Source organism: Lolium rigidum, chromosome 7 (assembly GCF_022539505.1).
Source record: "Lolium rigidum isolate FL_2022 chromosome 7, APGP_CSIRO_Lrig_0.1, whole genome shotgun sequence".
Taxonomy (NCBI): Eukaryota; Viridiplantae; Streptophyta; class Magnoliopsida; order Poales; family Poaceae; genus Lolium; species Lolium rigidum.
The window spans coordinates 235,398,602-235,419,360 of NC_061514.1; the positions used below are offsets into that span (position 1 = coordinate 235,398,602).

At 47.2% G+C, this 20,759-nt stretch overlaps 1 long non-coding RNA gene and 1 pseudogene across 1 annotated transcript; one reads left to right on the forward strand and one right to left on the reverse strand.

Moving 5' to 3' along the window:
* Window positions 1–2,711: 2,711 nt before the first annotated feature.
* LOC124678711 lies at window positions 2,712–3,556 on the reverse strand. The gene is made up of 2 exons (XR_006994609.1): window positions 3,136–3,556; window positions 2,712–2,991 (listed from the first exon to the last, which is right to left on the reverse strand). It is a non-coding gene; the product is annotated as an uncharacterized LOC124678711 (long non-coding RNA).
* A 7,001-nt stretch (window positions 3,557–10,557) lies between these two features.
* Window positions 10,558–15,109, forward strand: LOC124678299 (annotated as a pseudogene).
* Window positions 15,110–20,759: the final 5,650 nt, after the last annotated feature.

The following is a 20,759-nucleotide window of genomic DNA, read 5'->3' on the forward strand; positions in this document are numbered from 1 at the left end:
CTCACATCCTTCACATGCTAAACATTTAGTTTAAAATACCCATCTGAACCATCAATTATGACACCAATGTAATAACCCATAACCGATGTGATATATCGTGAGTCCAAACACAAGTTTTTTGCCATGTTAATATTCAGATAAACAGCAGGCCGAAATTCAGCTAACCGTACACAATTGTGTCAAAAAAAGGCTAACCGTATGCAAGCATAATATAAGCCTGAGAGTAAATGCTGGAAGTAAAGCACCTCTGTATAACAGAAAGTGCAAGGATGAAAACATAAATTGCCTAAAGGAAAGCGCCATGATGAAAACATAAATAAATTGCCTAAAGATATTATGGTCCCTCTCTCCTCTATCTCTATCCCATCTCTGATGTGTTCTCATGTGGACGATTTGGACAGTCCACCAGCGCCACGACACGCAATTGATCAACTTTAACTAAAAAGGCTAATATTGATCTCTGTTAACTATTAACACTTGAAAACACGGGCACGATTGGCCTGGAGTTTTCAAATGTTGTTTACAAATGTGCATTGTAGAAAGATGAATTATGCAGCCATGGTACACCAAAGGCACTTGGTCAAATTATACACAATCACGTACATTTAGGGGAGGACAAATTTTTTGTTTCTTATAGGCATATCCACAAATTTCTTGAAATAATTAGAAGAAGCTCAAATCCTATATGAATAAAACTAAAGTGAGAATATGATTGTAATCAGTGAAAATTTATCTACCACGCAAAGCTTCATTTAGGAGATTACCTGCTGTGGTGTACTGATGTGCATCCGTGCTACCATGGCAGTGTTGCTCAGCCCGAACGCTGATGCCATTGGACAATCAGCTGAATCAACCAATATTCATGAGCATCCACTTCTGCTTGAGAAGCGAAATTGGACGTAGGAGGTGTTTCTGGCTGTTGTCTGGCACGCATTGGAGCTGGAAGGGTGGTAGCGGTGTATAAAAGCAGTCATCACGTTCAAGGATCTTCATCTGAGATTCTCTCAACTAAGCAAGTAACGATCTTAGCATAATACCACTGCTTCGAAGACACCAGGTCAGCGATCTTCTCTGTCTAGCGGCAATTGCAGTAGCATGTAGCCCTGTACGGCGACTCGTCAGACGCCATCTGCCGGATCATACAGGAAAACAACAGGCCTCGGCATCCATAACGGGAGCATGTCAGACAGACCTCGTCGAGCTCCCCTGCTGCGTCACCGCTTGGCTTGAGGATGGAGTTTCCTATCAGCAAGCAGCGTGCCGTTACCCTGCTGCTGCCGCCCTCTGGTCAAGACGCCGCCAGACATGGACCGTTGAAAAGCCAATGATTTTCAGGTATATAATGCAAGCTTACCTAAATTACTAAATCTGCATATTACAACATACCACTAAATCCTCAGGAGATACAGAGTGACAGAAGAAAGTAGGACGACTGTATTTTTGCCTGTGCCCTGGCTTGCTCTGTATCCAACGAAAGGCACGCCCCAATTTGTTTCTAAGCTCGTCCCTGTTGTCGTTGCTTGTCGGTTAACTCGTCCCTACTCCAATGCTCCTGCTCGCCGTTCCGCATTTCCTTGTAGCCCAGCACTTGCCACCGCGGCCGATGACTACCTAAAGCCGGACATGGAAGAGGCAAATCAGACCGGAAAAAGTTAACTGACCAAAGCAAATCAGAGCCGCTGAACCGTATGAGCAGGAGCCAAAAACAAATTGTGTCATCCCACTCGAAGCAGGGCGAGGGACGCTGCAAGTGGGGCAACATTAGGGTACCTTTACCCTCTTTTGTGCAAAAGTTGAACTAAAATGATGAGGTCATGAAAAATTGCTAGTTCATTTTTTAACCAAGTAGGGTAGAGGGTACCCTAATCTTGGCCCACTTGCATCGCGCGTGGTCGTGGTCCAGGCGACGGGACCATCTCCCCCGAGCAGTCTGATTTTCCTCACGGGCGACGCCGCTCACGCTCCCCTGCCGCATGGACCTCCTCCCCGAGTAGGCCGAGCTTACCAGCTTGCGGCCGACGCGCCTTGCGCTCCCCTTCCGCCTGGACCACCTCTCCGATGGGCGCCGCCGATGCGGGATTCAGGCTGAGGACCGAGGAGGGGGGACTTGGGCAGATTCCCGTGGCAGGGCGTCTCGGGTGGCCTGGGACTGGTGCAGATCTGGAGGGTCTCCGTGGGGATGAAACGGTAAAAGGGCAATTTGCAGTGTTATGTGATACTGTTCAATACCCGGGTGTTGCTACGGTTTCTATTTTCTTTTATAATATGTTAATATAATATATTTTAAAATTCATGTGTATGCAAAATATAGCCATAAGATATTTAAAAATCTATGAGATTATACCTTTTTTCAATGATGTTTGGACAATTGTTATAATTGATATCGTGTGAATATGAAATAAGCACCTGATTAATTATTTTTATTAACTAATATCTACTTAGATATTGTCGTACAACATTAGAGATATTGTCTCCTGCTTCATTTTCATGATACTTGAGAAAGAGTACCAAGAAATTCTTTCGGAACTCGTAACATTGATGCACAACAATAATTGTCATTACCATGTACATTTCATGTTGAATAAAATAAAATATATGCAACATAGAATACCCACCGTGCATATTGGATGAACCAATTATTTACCATCGCATAAGAGCATATTGTGAAACAACAAAATAACCATGTATGTTACCACGAAAAAGAAGCTTAGTATGTGTGCATATGAGTTGCTATATTTCGTCAAATGCATAGAGCACAATGTATGCTAAGTTTGGACCAATGTGAATGTATTTCTTTTGTCCCTCCCATCTGGCACCATGAGTATGGTTTCTAATATCATTGCGGTATACAATCTGTCACATTTTCTCTCATTAATCTCCTTCAATCAAACACCCCTCGTCTACTATTAGAAATCGAAAGACATAGATACACTTGCGGATGGAAACAATGGTCGTCTTTGTTTTTAGCTCCACTCCGCCTCCAACACGGCCCTGACCAGAGCAATCAAAAAACATTCAGTTCGCATGCCATTAGCTCCTTGCAAGTTGGTGCTTTCACACAGCACGTCAAAAAAATGTGCGGCAGTCCTGAAAGGATTCCTTCATACTTTTGGCTTGATTAACACATAGGTATACCTTACGCAAATGTTTCAGAAGTGTAGTAAGCAAAACTCCTTGTCCGATATCCCTTGTTGGTGGGAAGAGTGACATACCACCATCACGGCGATGACCCCCGAAGATTTCCCAGTTTAATCTTGCAGAATAAGGTCCTGAAAAAATTATTCAGGTAACATCATTTAGTTTAGTATCTAAAATATTGTTGCCGATAAAAAACCCATCGATGCACACTTATAATAAGAAAAGATGGTATTTTCACAAACATATATCTATAAGTTGACTTCCTACACCAAGGTCATAGTTTCGTATCTAAAATATTTTTGCCAATGAAAAACCATCGATGCACACTTCTGATAAGAAAAGATGGTATTTTCACAAAACATACATTGCATAGGTTGACTTTGTACACCAATGAATAACTGAAAATTTTCTTAGTATTAAAGTTGGACGGTTAGATATTAAGCGGGATGTTAAAGATAAGATTGGACGGTCTTAATGCTCCTGATCTTTGACATCAAATATTTTTTATGACATACGGACTGCAATATAATAATAAAGATATGGTGGGAGGGCAAATCGGTCCAATAAAAAGTTGGACAGAAATCAGAAACTTTAGCTCATTTATATTAGGTATAGATAATCAGAATCGGTGTCTTCATTTCTCGTGCATATCAAACATTCATGCTAGCTCATACATTCAGGCTTAAGGCATATTCTGAGGATAGCACATCGCATGTTGCCAGACATCGTGAATCATGTTCTCCACGTATTATTATCATCATCATCTCAAAAATACGTGGATGGTCTGGTAGGGGCTAGGGTTCTACCGGATCTAGGGCGGAGGTTGTAAGGGTGGAAGTGAGGGCGGAGAGGCTGGAGAGCTCGGCGCCGGCGGCTGGGCGCCGTCACGGAGGAAGGAGGCGGCGGCTAGGGTTGGTGCGGCGGGGCGCAGGGGTCTCCCGTCTCCCTTCAGGAGACGAGACAGTAATGATACTGAATATTGTCTGATTAATCTCGAAGGGGTACAAGTGTTTATATAGGAGGACGGCCTCCTCTAAACCCTAATTTACTTGGGCTAAGCCCCTAATTTACTTGGGCTAAGCCCACAACTAGCCACTAGTGGGCTTCCTGCGTGTATAGGTCAAACCGACCATAACATCTCTCCCCGCCTTCTCAAACAGCTCGTCCTCGAGCTGAACTTCCGAAACTGCTGGCGGAGATCTTCAAGCTTCTCCCAAGTCGCCTCGTCCTCGCGGCAGGCCTGTCCAATGCACCAAGACGTGCCAAACACCACGGCGCTGCCGGGCCTTCAACACGCGAGCCACACTCGCCGGGGCAGGCTCGAGACGCCCATCCGAAGTAGGTGGAAGAGCTGGTGGTGCAGAAGGAGGGTCGCCCGGTAGGCCTTCGGGAGGCCGACGTTGAAGACGTCGTGGAGGCGCGAGACCGCGAGCAACTCAAGGCGGTAGGCGAGCTTGCCGATGCGCTCCAGCACACGGAAAGGACCGGCGTAACGAGGTCCCAACTTGCGCCTGGAGCGCGGGTCCAAGGACTGGGTCGTCCGGTGAAGAAGGCGTAGCCAGACCCAGTCGCCCACCGCAAACTCCGCCTCGCGATGATGTGCATCATAGTACCTCCTGGCCAGCTGCTGAGCCTGAAGAAGTGGCTGGCGCGCCTCAGCCAGTATCTCGTCGCGGGTACGCAGCAGGTCATCCGCCGTCTCAGTAAGGGCCGTGCCAGACGCATAGGGAAGCATCACCGGTGGTGGCCTCCCGTAAACCACCTCAAAGGGAGTAGCGTGCAGCGCGGAGTGGTAGGACGTGTTGTAGCAGTACTCGGCCCACGCCAGCCAGTCCACCCAAGCTCGTGGACGATCCCCGGTGATGCAGCGCAGGTACATGGCGATGATCTTGTTGACGACCTCGGACTGGCCGTCCGTCTGAGGATGAAACGCCGTGCTCATGTGGAGCTTCACGCCCGCCAACCCAAAGAGGTCCCTCCAGACGTGACCCGTGAACACAGGATCACGATCACTGACGATGGAGGATGGAAACCCGTGGAGGCGAACGATGCCGTCGAAGAAGGCGCGTGCCACGGACGCCGCCCGTATAGGGATGGCCGAGGGCGATGAAGTGCGCGTACTTGGAGAAGCGGTCAACCACCGTGAGGATGACGGACTTGCCGCCAACCTTCGGCAGCCCTCGATGAAGTCCATGGAGATGTCCGCCCACACTCGGGACGGCACGTCCAGCGGCTGCAGCAAGCCCGTCGGACGGAGCGTCTCCGTCTTGTTCCGCTGGCATGTGACACACGCCCGCACCCAGTCTCGCACCAGGGCGCCATCCCCTGGAATGTAAAAGTCAGCGCGGAGACGGTGCAGGGTCTTCTGGACGCCCTCGTGACCTGCAGAATGCGCCAAGGACAAGGCCTGGTGGCGCAGGTCTCCATGATCTGGCACGAAGATGCGGCGTCCATGGAGGAGTAGTCCCTCGTCCAGGCGCCATGGCGCGGCCAGCTCGCCGTCGGCCGGGCGCTGGCGCAGCTGCCGCGCATCCGCAGCCGTGGCAGTAGCGCGGCGAACCTCGTCGATGAAGGCGAAAGATGGCCCGGAGTGGATGCAGAGGGTTGCACCGACTGTGGGCGCGTCCGCAGTGTCGTCAACGTCTCGGCGGGACAGGGCATCGGCGACTGTGTTGAGGCGGTCGGGGCGGTACTCGACGGTGAAGTCGAAGCCGAAGAGCTTGCTGATCCACTGGTGTTGTGGGACGGTGGAGAGGCGCTGATCCAGCAAGAACTTCAGGCTGTAGTGGTCCGTGCGCACACGGAAGGTCCGGCCCCAAAGATACGCCCGCCAGTGGCGCACCGCCTGGACTAGCCCGATCAGCTCGCGCTCATATGCGGCGAGCTTGTGGTGGCGAGCGGCGAAGGGGCGACTGAAGAAGGCGAGTGGACCCTCGCCCTGGTGAAGTACGGCGCCGAAGCCAATGCCGGAGGCGTCGCAGTCCACCACGAACGGCTCGTCGAAGAGGTCGCCGTGCTGCTGCAGTGAGTCGGCCAGGAGCGGATGCGCCTCGTCTAGCGCGGCGGCCATCAGGTGGAGCTGCGGGGATGTGCCAGTGCTGCCCACGCCCGTCCAGTGAACACGGCGGCCGCCCTCGCGCCAGAAGATGAGGGACAACACGTCGAGGTCCCACAGGATGGGGCCTAAGGTGCTCAGGAAGTCGAGGCCGAGGATGAAGTTGTAGCAGCCCAAGTCGATGCCGACGCAGTCGATGGAGAACGGCTCGTCGCCCACGAGCACGGGAACTCGTCGCGCCACGCCACGGCACGTAAGACGATCCCCGTTGGCGACGGTGACGCCGTACTTCTCCGATCCCGCCGGGCTGGAGAGCGAGGTGGCGCATGGCGGTGTTGGACAGGAAGTTGTGCGTGGAGCCCGTGTCCACCAGCGCAGTGAGACGCTCCCCATTGATCGTCACCGGGAGCAGCATCGTCTTTGCCGTCTTGATGCCCGCCATAGCATGAAGGGAGTCGACGAAGGCGGACGCGTCGACTGGTGCGTAGGTCGTGACACCGGCCTCAGTGACGCTGACGGTCTCCAGGTAGAAGAGGCGGGCGCACGTGTGGCCCGGTGCGTACTTCTCGTCACAGTTGAAGCACAGCCCCTGGCGGCGCCGCTCAAGCTGCTCCGCAGCCGTTAGCCGCTTGAAGGGGCGAGTCGGCGCAGGAGGGCCTGCGGGCGCAGCGGCCGGCGCGGGGCGCGGCGGGGCGGTGGGCGTCGGGGCGGGTCGGGGCGCGGGACGAGCGCTGCCACGTTGCGCGTAGACCTGCTGCATGGCGAGGGCGCGCTGCTCGTAGGCTCGTGCGTAGTACATGGCCGTCTGCAGGTCCGCCGGCTCGCGCATCTCGACGTCGACGCGGATGTAGTCGGGGAGGCCGCCGAGGAAGAGATCGGCGCGCTGCCGCGCCGAGACGCCCGGGGCATGGCACGCGAGCGCCTGAAAGCGGTCGGCGAAGTCTCGGACCGTGGTGGTGAAGGCGAGGCGTCCCAGCTCGGCGAGGCGGGCCGCCGCGGAGGGTCGGCCCAAACCGCCGGAGGCACGGGTCGCGAAACGCTCCCGGGCGGCATCCCGCCCTCGTCCCGCTAGAGGGCGTAGTACCAAGTCCGCGCGGCGCCCGTAGGTGATAGGAGGCGATCCACGTGCCGTCCGGCGCCGAGCGTCCGCCGCCCCGAAAACCGCTCACACTCGGTTCAACCGGTTCGGGGATCGGTGGCACCGTCGTAGGTGGCGAACTCCGGCTTGGTGAAGCGGGGCGGCTGCTGTGCCGAGGCGGGACCTCGGGGCGCCCTCCGGCGGCCCGGGTTGAAGGACGTGCCCGCGGCGAAGGGGCCGCAAACCTGCCGGGACCGCCAAAGGGGTGGGCGGGCTCGTCGAACCGGCGTCCGCGCCGTAGTCTGAGTGTAGACGGGCGACGCGTCGATCCATGTGGGAATTGGCGAGGGCGATGGCGGCCACCACGCGGGGCGGCCGTTGCTGGCGGCGGAGGCGGGCGGTGGGGGCGGCGGCGGAACGGCGGCCGGTGGGGGCGGCGGCGGAACGACGGCCGGTGGGGGTGGCGGCGGAACGGCGGCCGGTGGGGGCAGCGGGTGCTGGCCGGCCTTGATCTCCGCGAGCTCGAAACGGATGGCGCGGAGACTGTCGGCGAGGTCCGCCAAAGTAGCGGGCAGGAGGTCGAGGCCCGTGGGGGCGGCGGCGGCCTGGTCTCCGTTGGCGGCGGCGGCCCCCTGCAGCGCGTGGGCGCCTGTCATGGCGGCGGGGGTGGCGGGGGTGGTGTTGGTGGCGGCGGCGGACGTGGCGGTGATGGGGTCGACGGGGGGCTGTTGGAGCCCATGAGACCTAGGCAATCTGATACCAAAGTGGTAGGGGCTAGGGTTCTACCGGGTCTAGGGCGGAGGTTGTAAGGGTGGAAGTGAGAGCGGAGAGGTCGGAGAGCTCGGCGCCGGCGGGCCGGGCGCCGTCACGGAGGAAGGAGGCGGCGGCTAGGGTTGGTGCGGCGGGGCGCGAGGGTCTCCCGTCTCCCTTCGGAGACGAGACAGTAATGATACTGAATATTGTCTGATTAATCTCGAAGGGGTACAAGTGTTTATATAGGAGGACGGCCTCCTCTAAACCCTAATTTACTTGGGCTAAGCCCCTAATTTACTTGGGCTAAGCCCACAACTAGCCACTAGTGGGCTTCCTGCGTGTATAGGTCAAACCGACCATAACATGGTCACTTTAATGGCACTTAACCGATAGATAGTAAATATGATAATGATGATAGGCCACATACATCCAGAGTTTCATGTGACATTACATAGAACATATTTGTAGGTGCTAGATCAAACCAAGAAAGACCTGAAGCAGCTCTAGTACCTATAAGGCAAGGAAGCACCGGCAAGCAAATAACAATTAATCAACCAGCTACCAGACTAGTACGATTTATTCTGAACCAGGGGATAACTCAATAACCCAACCACCTTCTTTTTCTAACCTGCCTCCCTTTTTGGCTTGGAACTACTGTCGGAGCAGGCCCACACTTTTGCGGCAGCCAATCTTTTTTATCCAAACGGGTCTTGAAGCTAATATTGATTTCATACTGAGCCCCCAATATACGCATCCGTTTTAACCAGAAGAACTTCTTGGCCAATTCATGTGTCTCCGCCTTTTTTCCACGAAACATTTCTTCACATGCATTGAGAATTGCTCCCTGGATTTCTTATCAATATGAGGTGATCGCAACACGGTGTACAAGGATCGCGATTCAGGCAACCCAACCTTGCGCATGTAAGGCTCAAGCCCACTCAGATTGTCCTTTTGGCTATTGAAAGATTTCATCACGATGCGTATCTTGGCAGGCAAGCTTTCAGACTGCATCCTCTTTGGGTACACATCTTCCTTGGTCTCCTCGATAGGCTTGCCAACCTACATCAATTAACAAACCTGGTACTATTAGTTAGAAGAAAAGTAGTATACACGAATTTTCTTCTCAACAATTAATCCGGTAGACTTTTTTGTAATATAATTTCCTTCAGTAAGATATATAAACTGATTTGCAATCTACTACCGAAACTCATGGAAAAAAATCTGGAAAATTTGTACACATCATTGTAATGTCCAGCGTAGCCTACGGTGTGGTGACCACAGCTAGGGTTTGTGGCGAACGGAATTAGGATGGAGGAAAAACTTCAAGAGGAGGAAGAAGAAGAGACAGGAACAAGACTGAAATTCAATTCCTTCATAAGTTCATAGGTCGTTCCAACATTGGACTCACTGGCCATTACATGTATATCCACTCACACTCAGCACACAGACCGCCAGCCCAGGCCCAAGGACCAACTAAACACGACTCCAGCGATACTGAAACACTACAGTTAACTGAACCTGTCGAAAGCAGGTACAAATTCAGAGATACACCAACCCTGTTACAATAATTCTAGTATTTACTCTACCTATCTTTCAAAATGTAAGTTTAGACACAACCTATGTAGGAGTAATGGCTAAGAGAAATTTCAGAGAGCGATAATTCTTAAACATTGTTATAATATTCTTGTTTATGTTTACTCTGAACAAAGGTCATGTTTAAACTTCAAATTTTAAACATAGATAGAGCAAATTTAGAGATAATAATTAACAGAAGTTTTGCACCTAGGGTTCCAAAACTAAATTGCACCTAGGGTTCCAACTATCCAGCGGTATGAACCTGATCACGGAGGCCCCTCTCCCCTCCCCTCGCTAATCTAGCACAAAAATAACCCACCGCTAGATCGCGCGGACACCCCGAAACCCTGGTCGCACACGCGCAGATCTGGGATCGGACGTGGACGTGCTCGGGGCTATAGAAAATACCTCCGTGGCGAGGGCCCTGCGGCTGATGGAGCCGGCGGCGGCGCGGGAGGCCAGGCGGTGGGCGGCGTGGCGCAGCATTTTTTTTTTTCTTCCTTTCCCTCGGGTCTGAGCTCGGGGATGGGTGCGTGGATGTGTGGGTTTCCGCTGGAATCAATCCAGCGCCTCTGCAACTGGGCTGCGTTTGATGGTCATATTGATCTGCTCCGTTCCTAAAAAAAAAGTTGAGAACCATAAAATTTGGCAAACGCTAGCCATCAGCTGGCTACAGCCAGTTATGCTAAAAAAAAAATCTCTAATATAGTAAAAAAATCTCGAATGTAATTTTTTATATGTAGCATTTTTTAAAATGGGCCTAACGGTTATTTGAAGGTTTCAATATTTGTCGTTTCTAATTTTAGAATACGTGTTGCTGAATAATAATCTGTTTGTTGCAATACCAAGCAGTCCAGCCAGACGATTGCTTCAGATTTGTGCATCCCTGCTCTTAGTATACGTACCTTTCGTGCACCGTGGTTTTCCCTGATTCGTACCTTCTAATATGCACGTGGTGGTGATGTCGCTTGTGGAATCCCCTCAGTGGCGCCGGAAGGCCACCGATTTCTTCTCTTCATCCAGTACGTGCTGCAGTAACACTCTCCTCGTTCGCTGTTGTTCTTATGCCTACTTATCTAATACTGGCATGGCATATATATTGGGTGAAGCTGTGTTTGTGTGCACTGCTGGATTACTAAAAGAAGTGATGTCTCGTGGCAGAGAACCATATTTGTGTTCTACTCCCTCCGGTCGGATAAAATCGACGCGGAGTGGTGCTGAGGGTATAGCTAACGTATGTATGTGTCCGCGTCGATTAAAAAAGTCCAGAGGTAGTATTTATTTATATGTGAATTCCCCTTTCAATTCTGAATGTTGGATGTGGATGTTTCGGGGGTGCAGGCTTCAAGCTGAAGCAGGCAGGACAGTCTGCAGAGGATAACATAGCTGATGTCGCTGGGAAGGTCGGATCAATGATGAAGAGCCGTTGGGCTATCTTCCAGGATGCTAGGCAGCGACCGCCGCCACCAGGCGATACCATGCAGGAACGCTTCATCTCTGCTGCTGCCAACATGGGTGTGATTCTGAGGAAGGGTATTTCAGAAACAAAGGAGAAGGTTGCAGTGGGGAAGGTCAAAGTTGAAGAGGTATATGAGCTTGTGGAAAATTTTGCTTCCAGTTTTTCTTTCTTCACTTGAAGCTTAACTTGCTCCACCATGAATACATAATTTATACTTTTATTACAGTTTTTATTTGCTTAACTTGTTCCACCATGAATACAGAATTTATACTTTGATTGCAGTTTTGTAACCTACTACTCTTTAGATCAAGGTCCATTTACGCAAAATAACTATCAGTAAGTAGTTCATGTATTATGCCACCATTATATCTCCTAAGTGGGCTGCATCATCACCAGCCAAAACTTGAAATAGTTTTACAGCTTGGTTATTGACATCCTAAGATGCAGTTAGGAGATATTTGTTTGTATTTGCGCCATAGCTTGTATTCCAGGGAGTCTTAAGACCATAATAAATACTATTAACAACATAACCTTAGATCACATGTTCGAGTTCTATCTTTGCATGCTTGCTATGATTCCTTGTGTTACAAAAAGTGGCTTCGTGAGACTGAGTTTGGTGGTTCTGTTCTATGTGCTTCCTTGTAGGCTGCTAAAAAAACTGCGGACAAAAGCAAAATTATTTTGAACAACATTGAATGCTGGCAGAAGGTTTGTGAACTTATGTTACTTTGCAATACAAGATCCCTTTGTTTGGGTAGGATGCTGATTCTTAGTTTCTTCTGATTCCTTTTCACATGGAGTTGCCAGTACCGATGGTGAGTTTACAGTTGTAATGTATTTCTGTCCTGGTTCTTAACACAACTAAAATGTCTTGTATCATGCTGGAAATTCTGCAACTGTCAACACCGGGATGTAGCCACATCAAAATCTTATTTTGACAAATTGATTTGTGTTACTCCCTCCGGTTCACATTAAATGAATCAATTTTGTCTAGATACACATGCATCTAATCCAAAAACTTAACTAAATTCATACGAATCTAGACAAAGTAGAGTATATTAATATGAACCGGAGGGAGTATTTACTTCTATCTACTGATGATCAGTTGTTTGGATTTGAACTCTTTGATTTTCAATAATATTTCCTTATAAGCTTGCAGTCTTTGGTGTTCCTATTGAAGCCACCGTACAACGAGAGCAATCTGGTAAAGTTGTGCCCCTGATACTGGTGAAGTGTGCAGACTACATGGCTATATCAGGTGAAATCTGTGAAAATACATAGATGTTGGTCCCTTACTAGTTACTATGTATTGTTCCGGATCTGATGTCTGAAACTATCTGGTTAGGCTTGAGTAATGAGGACTTGTTCAAATCTGAAGGTGACAGAAGCAGCTAGTTTCACTTTACAATGAGGGTCAGGCTACCATTTTCACTTGACTCAGTTGAACTTAGGTTTCGTAGTCATGGTTTCAGGTCATTGTTTCATTATTAAGAGTCTTGTGACGTTGCTTGCAGATTCGGGTGCATCTTTGCCTGATGGTGTAAGCCCTATTGATGTAGCTGCACCGATCAAGTGCTACCTTGCCAGCATCCCTGAACCGCTTACTACATTTGCTCTGTATGATGAGCTTAGGAATGCAAGAGTTAGCATTGATGATCTAAAGAACATACTGAAGAAGCTTCCAAATGTGAACTACATGACACTAGAATTTGTTACGGCATTGCTACTGAGAGTAAGCCGTAAGTCAGCACTTAACAAGGTAGGTCTCATCCTTATTTTTGTACTTAATTCCCTGTATAAATTTTTTGAGTTCGTTCTCTTTCGGTTCTTGGGCACTGAAAAAACTGGAACTATAAATTGTAAAGCTCAGTTTAGTGTAGAATGTAGAGTTGTAGACCTATGAACGTGTTAACTGTCATTCAGCAACGCTTGGGAACACCTTTAATTCCACTAAGGAAGGACTAATTTCTCCCTAAGATTATTTCTCCCTTGTACTTCGTAACTTACGGCCTGTACACCAGTTGCAATTCTGAGAAGACGGCCATTTGACCAGCCAACTCTTTATTCATGGTTCTAGTTTAGTAACAACTCCAGTAACGGCTAGATTCTATTGTAAATATTTTAAAGGAACACTCAAATCAGCGTGAACGATGTGTAACTTTTAGTAGAATGCACTGGACATTTTTCCATAAATCACTAGTTCTTGTAGAGTTATCCACCGGACCAGTTGCTGATTGTAACCTTCTTAAACGCCAATGAGCTATCATTTCGTGTTTAGATACCACATGTCTTCAGTGATCCTTGCTGGTAAAATTCATTGGTTATGTTTGAATAGGTATTCAGTATTAATTGTATTCATTATTCATACATTTGCCAGCTATATCCTGTCCAATTAGGAACATAAACATGCACAATGTGTCCACTAGAAGAGAACAAGATGATGACGTGGGCTTAGCCCAGTGGTTGGGATCGCAGTGGCGCACCCTAACGACCGGAGTTTGATTCCTGTCAGGGACGAATTTCGGAATTGTCACGCTAAGTCCCGCTTCTACTATATTAAAAAAGTGTCTAGTTCCTCCTAGACACGGTTTCATTTTTTTTTTTTTTTTTTTTTTAGAAGAGAACAAGATAAATCTGCAAGCATCTGGCTATCTGCTTACCTGTCTTGACTAAAAGGTTTAATAGTAGAAACAGCACACAGAACTGAGTTTGCTAGATAATATTTGCAGTTCCGTCTGGATTGATAGGCCACACTGTAAAACTTTGCATGATTAGGTTCTTCATAATTTAGTAATTTCTGTAGTATATAAACTACTAGTGAAATTTGGCGGTTTATTTCTAGTTATGGAATTGATCTCTTTCGTTTTCGTCCCTCAAGGTGATGTATCAAGTTTAATATAAATGTTTGCATCCGTTGGAGGGTTTGACCAAATTCTGTTGTCAAACGCAGATGGACTCTCGTACCCTTGCTGTGGAGTTCACGCCTTTGATCATGTGGCAGCAAGGGGATTCTGGAACAGATATGCAGAATCATCTCAGATTCACACTAAAACCACCTCCGGAAATCGTGGATACAACATCAAATACCACTATATGGGACCTGCTAGGTATGTAAATCTACTTCCAATTCATTTACGAATAATCCAGGAACTTTTGTAGCGCTTAAATGCGAGTCTAGCACCAGGTGGGACTAATTAGGTGTATTCTTGACTCATTTTATGAAAAAAAAGATGCTTGATGCCCTATAGTAGGTTGTCAAGTTATCGTGAATGCTAACTTTCCAGTATGAGTCGATAACTGAGCTTGTGCAACTGCCAAGAAAGTTGTCACCATGAATGAGGTTTCAACTTTTTCCAAAAGCCGAAGCGTGAATTTAGCCGCCCATCTGTAAACTGCCAAGTCATGACCGTAAATGAGGGGTCAACTTAATCTAAAGGCGGGCTCAACTTAGTCAGAACACTGAAAAAGAAATGTGAATATAGCTACCTGTCTGTTTACTACTTTTACATTTCATGAACTAAGAGATGCCCCCAGAGACTTTTGGCGACACATATGCCTGATCTGACCAGAGCCTTTTTATAGTCGGGTCTTGCTATGATGCATGTTTTGATCCAACATTTGAGCTACTGTTTGTTGGGGAAGAGATAGGGAGAGGTGTATACTGGAAGAAGGTAAAAAGTGAGTGACCGAGCAATGGCCGTGTTATTGGAGAGGGAGGCCGGATGTTGTGGCAGCGAGATAGGTTTGCAGTGGATGGTCTAATCTGGAGTCTCTTGTGAGCAAAGGGGATAAATTATACTCTATCTCTTTCTAAGAAGTTTTCACAAGCCAATTAAGCTCGCCACTTCTTTCACTTTTATTTATTTAATTACTGCTAATTCAACACCTTCGCGCTTATATGATTGCGGATGAGGATGATGTGGATGCTTCCTCGCAAATCCCCTTGGATGACGCTTCGCCCCCAGACTACAGTGCCATTGAGGTCATCCAGTGCCCGATTGAGCACCACAATCCCATATTCACCGACGCAAACAAGACTGTATGGAGGTGACCTGGCCCGGTGTCTCCTATTTAGGTTTATATGGTGTTTAGCTCGTGCTCTGTACAAGTTCCAAGTAGGAGTATGATGTGAAGTGCCACGCATAATTCTCAGGGTCAAGCATTTTGGTCCAAACTTTATGTTGGGAGTAAAAATAGGAACTGTATATACGCTAGAATTAATTCTCCACATGACAGAGTTGCCCTGTGGCTTTGTCCGTCAATAATGTAGCATCATTATTCTTGTGATGTATGTCGCTAGTACTTTGGGATGTTGGCAGATCGTTGGATGTGACAGTTATCCTTAGTGCATTTGCCAAATTCAGCGGTAGGTGTACCATTTACTGTGCGTGCTCGTGCTCGTGCTCGTTACCTTGGCAAATAAGTGCATTATCGGATGAACTCACATGATGTTGTCTTCAGTAAGATTTAGCGTAGGTAGCAAAGTGGTAGTAGATGTGTATACCAAAAAAAGGTGCGTGCATGGAAATATCGTGGGCATGAACGCTCCTTCATCCTTGCAAAGTAGGTGTCCTAAGGAGGCGGTGTTTCGGCTCACAAAAACCATTTAAAAATGTTCACAAAATTAAGAAACTTTTTTCCTTGAGAATGTGCATGTATGTGTCTTTTACATGTCCTCAAACATTTCGTGAAGAAATAACATTTGTGTTGTTCTACGAAAAAAAAGACAAAATGTCATGCGAAAAGTCATTTTGTAGCACTGAAAATTGTCATTTTTTACACAAGTCACAAAAATGTCTTTTTTCATGGAACTTTATATACACACATAGAATATGAAGATGTACAACCGAGATTTTTCCTTTTTATGTACACTTCAAAGTTTAGTTTATCACAGTAGGTGCATCTAGTCCTATGAGCCAAAGCAGGGCCATGTCGGCAATGCAGGAGGTTGGTTGAGGCGTGGCAGGTAAAGTGGGCGAGGACCATGGATCGACGTGGTGATAAGCAGGGGCGAAGCTCCCCTTAGGGCAAGGCAGGGAAGCCATCCTACCTTGATTTTTGGTGCATACATTCAGATGCACTTTTTTTTTGAATATTTTGAGTGGTCACGCATCGAAAATAAAACAGACTCTGTGTGAGAAAGTTATGCTTGTGTTTACTGAACATTGTGTAACATAGACTCATATTCTAGGTTCAATGTAAATAACAATGGTTTTATATTTCTATTATAGAGATTTATCATGAATCTTAGTATATGCAGGATAACTTTGTGATATTCATTATTCAAACGTGTAGAATCAAAAATTTAGAGATTTCTTGATATTTGAAAGACACATCATAATTTAATCAAAGACATTATCACCTCATTGAGATGGTGATTTGGAAGGGTTTCTTGGCGACAAAGATCATTAAGACCTAGTTGCTCACGATGAATATTTAAAAGTTTTAATCGATAAAATTATTCTTTTTTACAAAAAAAATAAAGCTTTGGCATTGAGGTGGCATTATTGTTATGTTTTTGGGTTTTACGTATATTAAATATGTCTTTGTTTTTATCGTACTAAGTTATTTCGTTAGAATCATATATGACGTTCATGTCTTACGACTATTTTGGTATTTGCATCATTTTTTTTAGTTTGCCCTACCGAAAGGACACGGATGTCGCCTAGAGAGGGTGAATGGGCGTTTTAAATTTTTTATGAATATAGCTTAACAAATGCGGAATAAAACTAGTGTGTGATAGCAAGATATATAACTTCAAGCACGAAGCATATCACAAAGTAAAGTGCATAAGTAAAGAGCTCGGGTATAGGAATAACCGAAGTGACGTGGAGACAATGATGTATCCCGAAGTTCACACTCTTACGAGTGCTACTCTCCGTTGGAGCGGTGTGGGGGACAAGTCACTCCAAAAGCACGAAGGCCACCGTATTCTCCTCGAGAATTCCCACCAAAAGGAATGTCCTCGATCCATTATGAAACCTTAGGGTGGTCACCGAATCCGCACAAAGCTTGGAACTATCTCCACAACTTAATTGGAGGCTCCCAATATATCGTCACAAAGGTCTTGCCCTTGAAGAATCTCCACAACTTAATTGGAGTCCCCAAGAACACCACAAAGACCACAAAAATCACTAAGCCGTCTAGGGTATAAAGACCCAAGAGGAACAAGCTCCCGAAGAGCATATCTCACGAACTTTCACCTCCACGTATCACCGCGGAGAAATCAAACCGATGCACCAAATGCAATGGCAAGAACACCACAAATATGCCCAAATCATTCACTCTCAAATTCCAACAAAGCTACTAAAGCTAATTGGGGGAATAAGAGAGGAAGAACAAAATAAGAAAAGGAACACCAAATTTCTCTCCAAGATCAAGATCTAGATCTAGTGATTTCCCCACAAAGAGGGGGATTTGATTGGTGCAAATGTAGATCTAGATCTCATCTCTCTTTTCCTCAAATATGAGCAAGAATCATGGAAGGATTGATGGAGGGGAAACTCTCATGAGTTCAACAATGGTGGCAGCCCACTACCGCGCGAGAGTCAACGCATGAGGCGCGTAAAGCGAGCGGGTCCCGTTCGTGAGCGAGCGCCAGAATCGGTGGGAAGGAAGGGATAGACGCACGCAGTGGGCGGGAGCACGGGGCTGCTGTCTGCCGACCAGATCGGCGGAAGCAGCGTGCCGCACACCCCAAGACAGGCAGCAGTTTAATGGGCCGCGGCCCATCAGATCAGGTACGTCCTCTTTTTCTTTTCTTTGTTCATTTTTCATTTTTCAAAATTCGAACGTTTTTTTTCGGAAATCGAAATAATTTTCAACAAATTTAATTTTTTGAGGTTGAACATTTTTCATTTTTCAAAATTTGAACATTTTTTATGAACAAATTTTAAATTCGAACATTTTTTGAATACGAACATTTTTTAGTATGAACGTTTTACAATTTAAACAATTTTCAAGTTTGGACATTTTTTAATTTTGAATGTTTAAAAAATTAAACATTTTTTTATCTGAACAGTTTTTAAATCTACATATTTTTTTAAAATGAACATTTTCGAATTTGAACATTTCTCAAAACTCAAAAAATTTAAAATTTTCAAAATCTTATAATTTTCGGATCGGAAATAAATAAAAAGAAACAAAATAGAAAAATAGAAAATAGAAAAAACATAAAAGAAAAAGGAAAAGGAAAAAAGAAACCAAAAGAAACAGAAAATTTAAAAAACATCGAACTGGGCTGACCAGGCCGGCCCATACCGCGTGCGGGGGGTGTGCGGCACGCGGTAACGACTCACCTGGTCGATGTATAGGAATTGTCGGGAGCACGTGCGCGTGCGAGGGTGGGCGAGCAGGCACGCAGGGTTTGGCGTGGCGAGCGGAACGAGTGAGGTGGCCTGGTGGCTCAGCAGCCCAAGTGGGCGGGGCCCAGCGCGAGTGGAGGGTCGCGTGCAGCCGTGCAGGAGCTAGGAGATGGCCACGCGGGTGGGGGGGCGACTGACAAGGGATTAACTTGCCAATGCCTATAGATTGTAGACTTAGGGTTTCATAGAAAGTAGAGGGCAAGTAGATCTCGAAGGTTTAGCCGAAAAGGTGCTCGATTCAGAAAATATGGTGTGCGTTCACAATGGATTCGATTCTTTCTTTCACCCTCGGCTCCCCTTTATATAGGAGGTGGAGCCGAGGCTTTCCATGTCGTACAAGTTATAAATTGTTAAGAGGCACGTCGAGCCTTTCCTATCTTGTTATACAATTCCTAATACAACTCTATTTTCCTTATCGGGGATCTATGGGCTTCCGGGCCTTCACTTCTTTGGGACATGGATGTTCAGATAACCTCATGTACCTTATTTGGCAGGCCCTTTCGGCATGCCTATGTCATCGGTACCCCCGACTCGGGCCGGCCGGTACCTCTGGGCCTAGTACCGGTTTAGGTACCGGTAAATGATCCAGGGTATACCGGGAGCAAAGCTAGTTGGGCGGTAGCAAGCCTGGTAGCGCGGGTTGTAGTATCGACCCAAAAAAACGTTGCCCCCATTTTTTCTTCTTTTTAAACTCAAACTTGAAATGCAAATAACTTGAGATTGGAAAATCCAAATGAGACGAACTAATTTTGTTAGAATTATGGAAACTAGTGAGGGTGATTTTATATGAATTTTAGAGGGACAACCCCTGAATACAAGAAACCGAGAAAACCACCCAAGTCGAAAACGCAACAAGTGATATACACGAAATCCGTTTTCGGTGAACTAGAGCTTATCATGGAAATAAACAGAAGCTCTAAAACACCACATGGATAAGATACAAATAACAACCAAGAAACATGATGCAAGGATGCAAAGGTTTGACCGCACTCCGAACGATACGATCGATTTACTCACTCGAGAGCCCCTTGATAGTACGACCATTATCCTATAAACCGGCCTCCCAACTAAACCACGAGACCGGTAAAAAGAAACCCTATCAAGAGCAAACCTTAACCTTGCGCCTTCCATTTGAGCTCGATGATGATGATCTTGACCGCAACAAGATGAAACGCCATTCTTGATTGTGCTTCCTTGAAGAAGATGAGGTCTTGCGGATTGCTCCCCCATACTCTACTATCGTTGAACTTCTTATTCGGTGCAACCTTGATGCCAAATAATCATTCAAGCATTGCCTATGGACAACTCCTACACATATAACTCAATGCAACCATTAGTCCATAGGGATTGTCATTAATTACCAAAACCACACATGGGGGATCTATGCACCTTCACCTACCTCAATTTTTTTCCATCCTTCGCCACTGGTGACAAGGGATGTATGGTGGCCATGGCGATGCGCACCTGTTTGGGAGGCGCGCAGGCCGGAAGCACCCTCCATGCCTGAAATTTTTCTCTGCCGAGTTTTTTTATGATGCTCCATCGTCGTATGTACATCCTCATTGATTCATCCGGCTTCTGCTTGCAAGTCCTCAACTGCTCTATTGATGTTGGTTTCTTGCACGTGGAACGGAAATTTCTCACGAATAAGTCCTCGAAGTTCTCCCGCACTATCGATGGATCCTTCGGTAATTTCGTTATCCAAGATCTTGCGGCTCCGCCGAGGTGAACTAGAATACTTTGCATGGCCGTTGCCCTGGTTCCGCCCATCAGCTTCATTGTTTTCAGGTAATCCACTAACCAATCCTCTGGATCTTACAATCCATCAATTTTTTTATAATTGTCACGTAACTTGAAGCCAGAGGGAACCCGCGTTTTGTGAACCCGTCGGGTAAAGAAAGGTAGTCTGCACATGTCTTCATCGTTAACTTCTAGCGAGTATCGTCGTTCTTGTGTTCTATTTTCTCGGCTTCTCTCATCTCGTGCTCTATCCACTCGAGCTTGGGCCTCTCTGTTCCTCGCGTCTCCTTCTCCTGGGGGATCTCGCGCTGCCACCGTAGTAGGTCGAGGACTATTTTGTCTTGGACTGTTTCTTCGTGGAGCACTTTCGGATAGCGGTGCACTCGTGCCTGCTATTGCTGCCCCCATAACACCGACTCCTGACATGGCCATCTGGTATAATGGTTCTCTAGGATCTCCCTGAGGTGGTTTGGATGCCATTATAAAGGCTTGTGTCGCCATATATCCTGCTTCCGGAGTTTTCGGGATGATGTTCCCTCTCGTGTCTATCGACATAAAGGACATGCCGAGGTTTTGGATCAAGTTTTCTCGTTCATG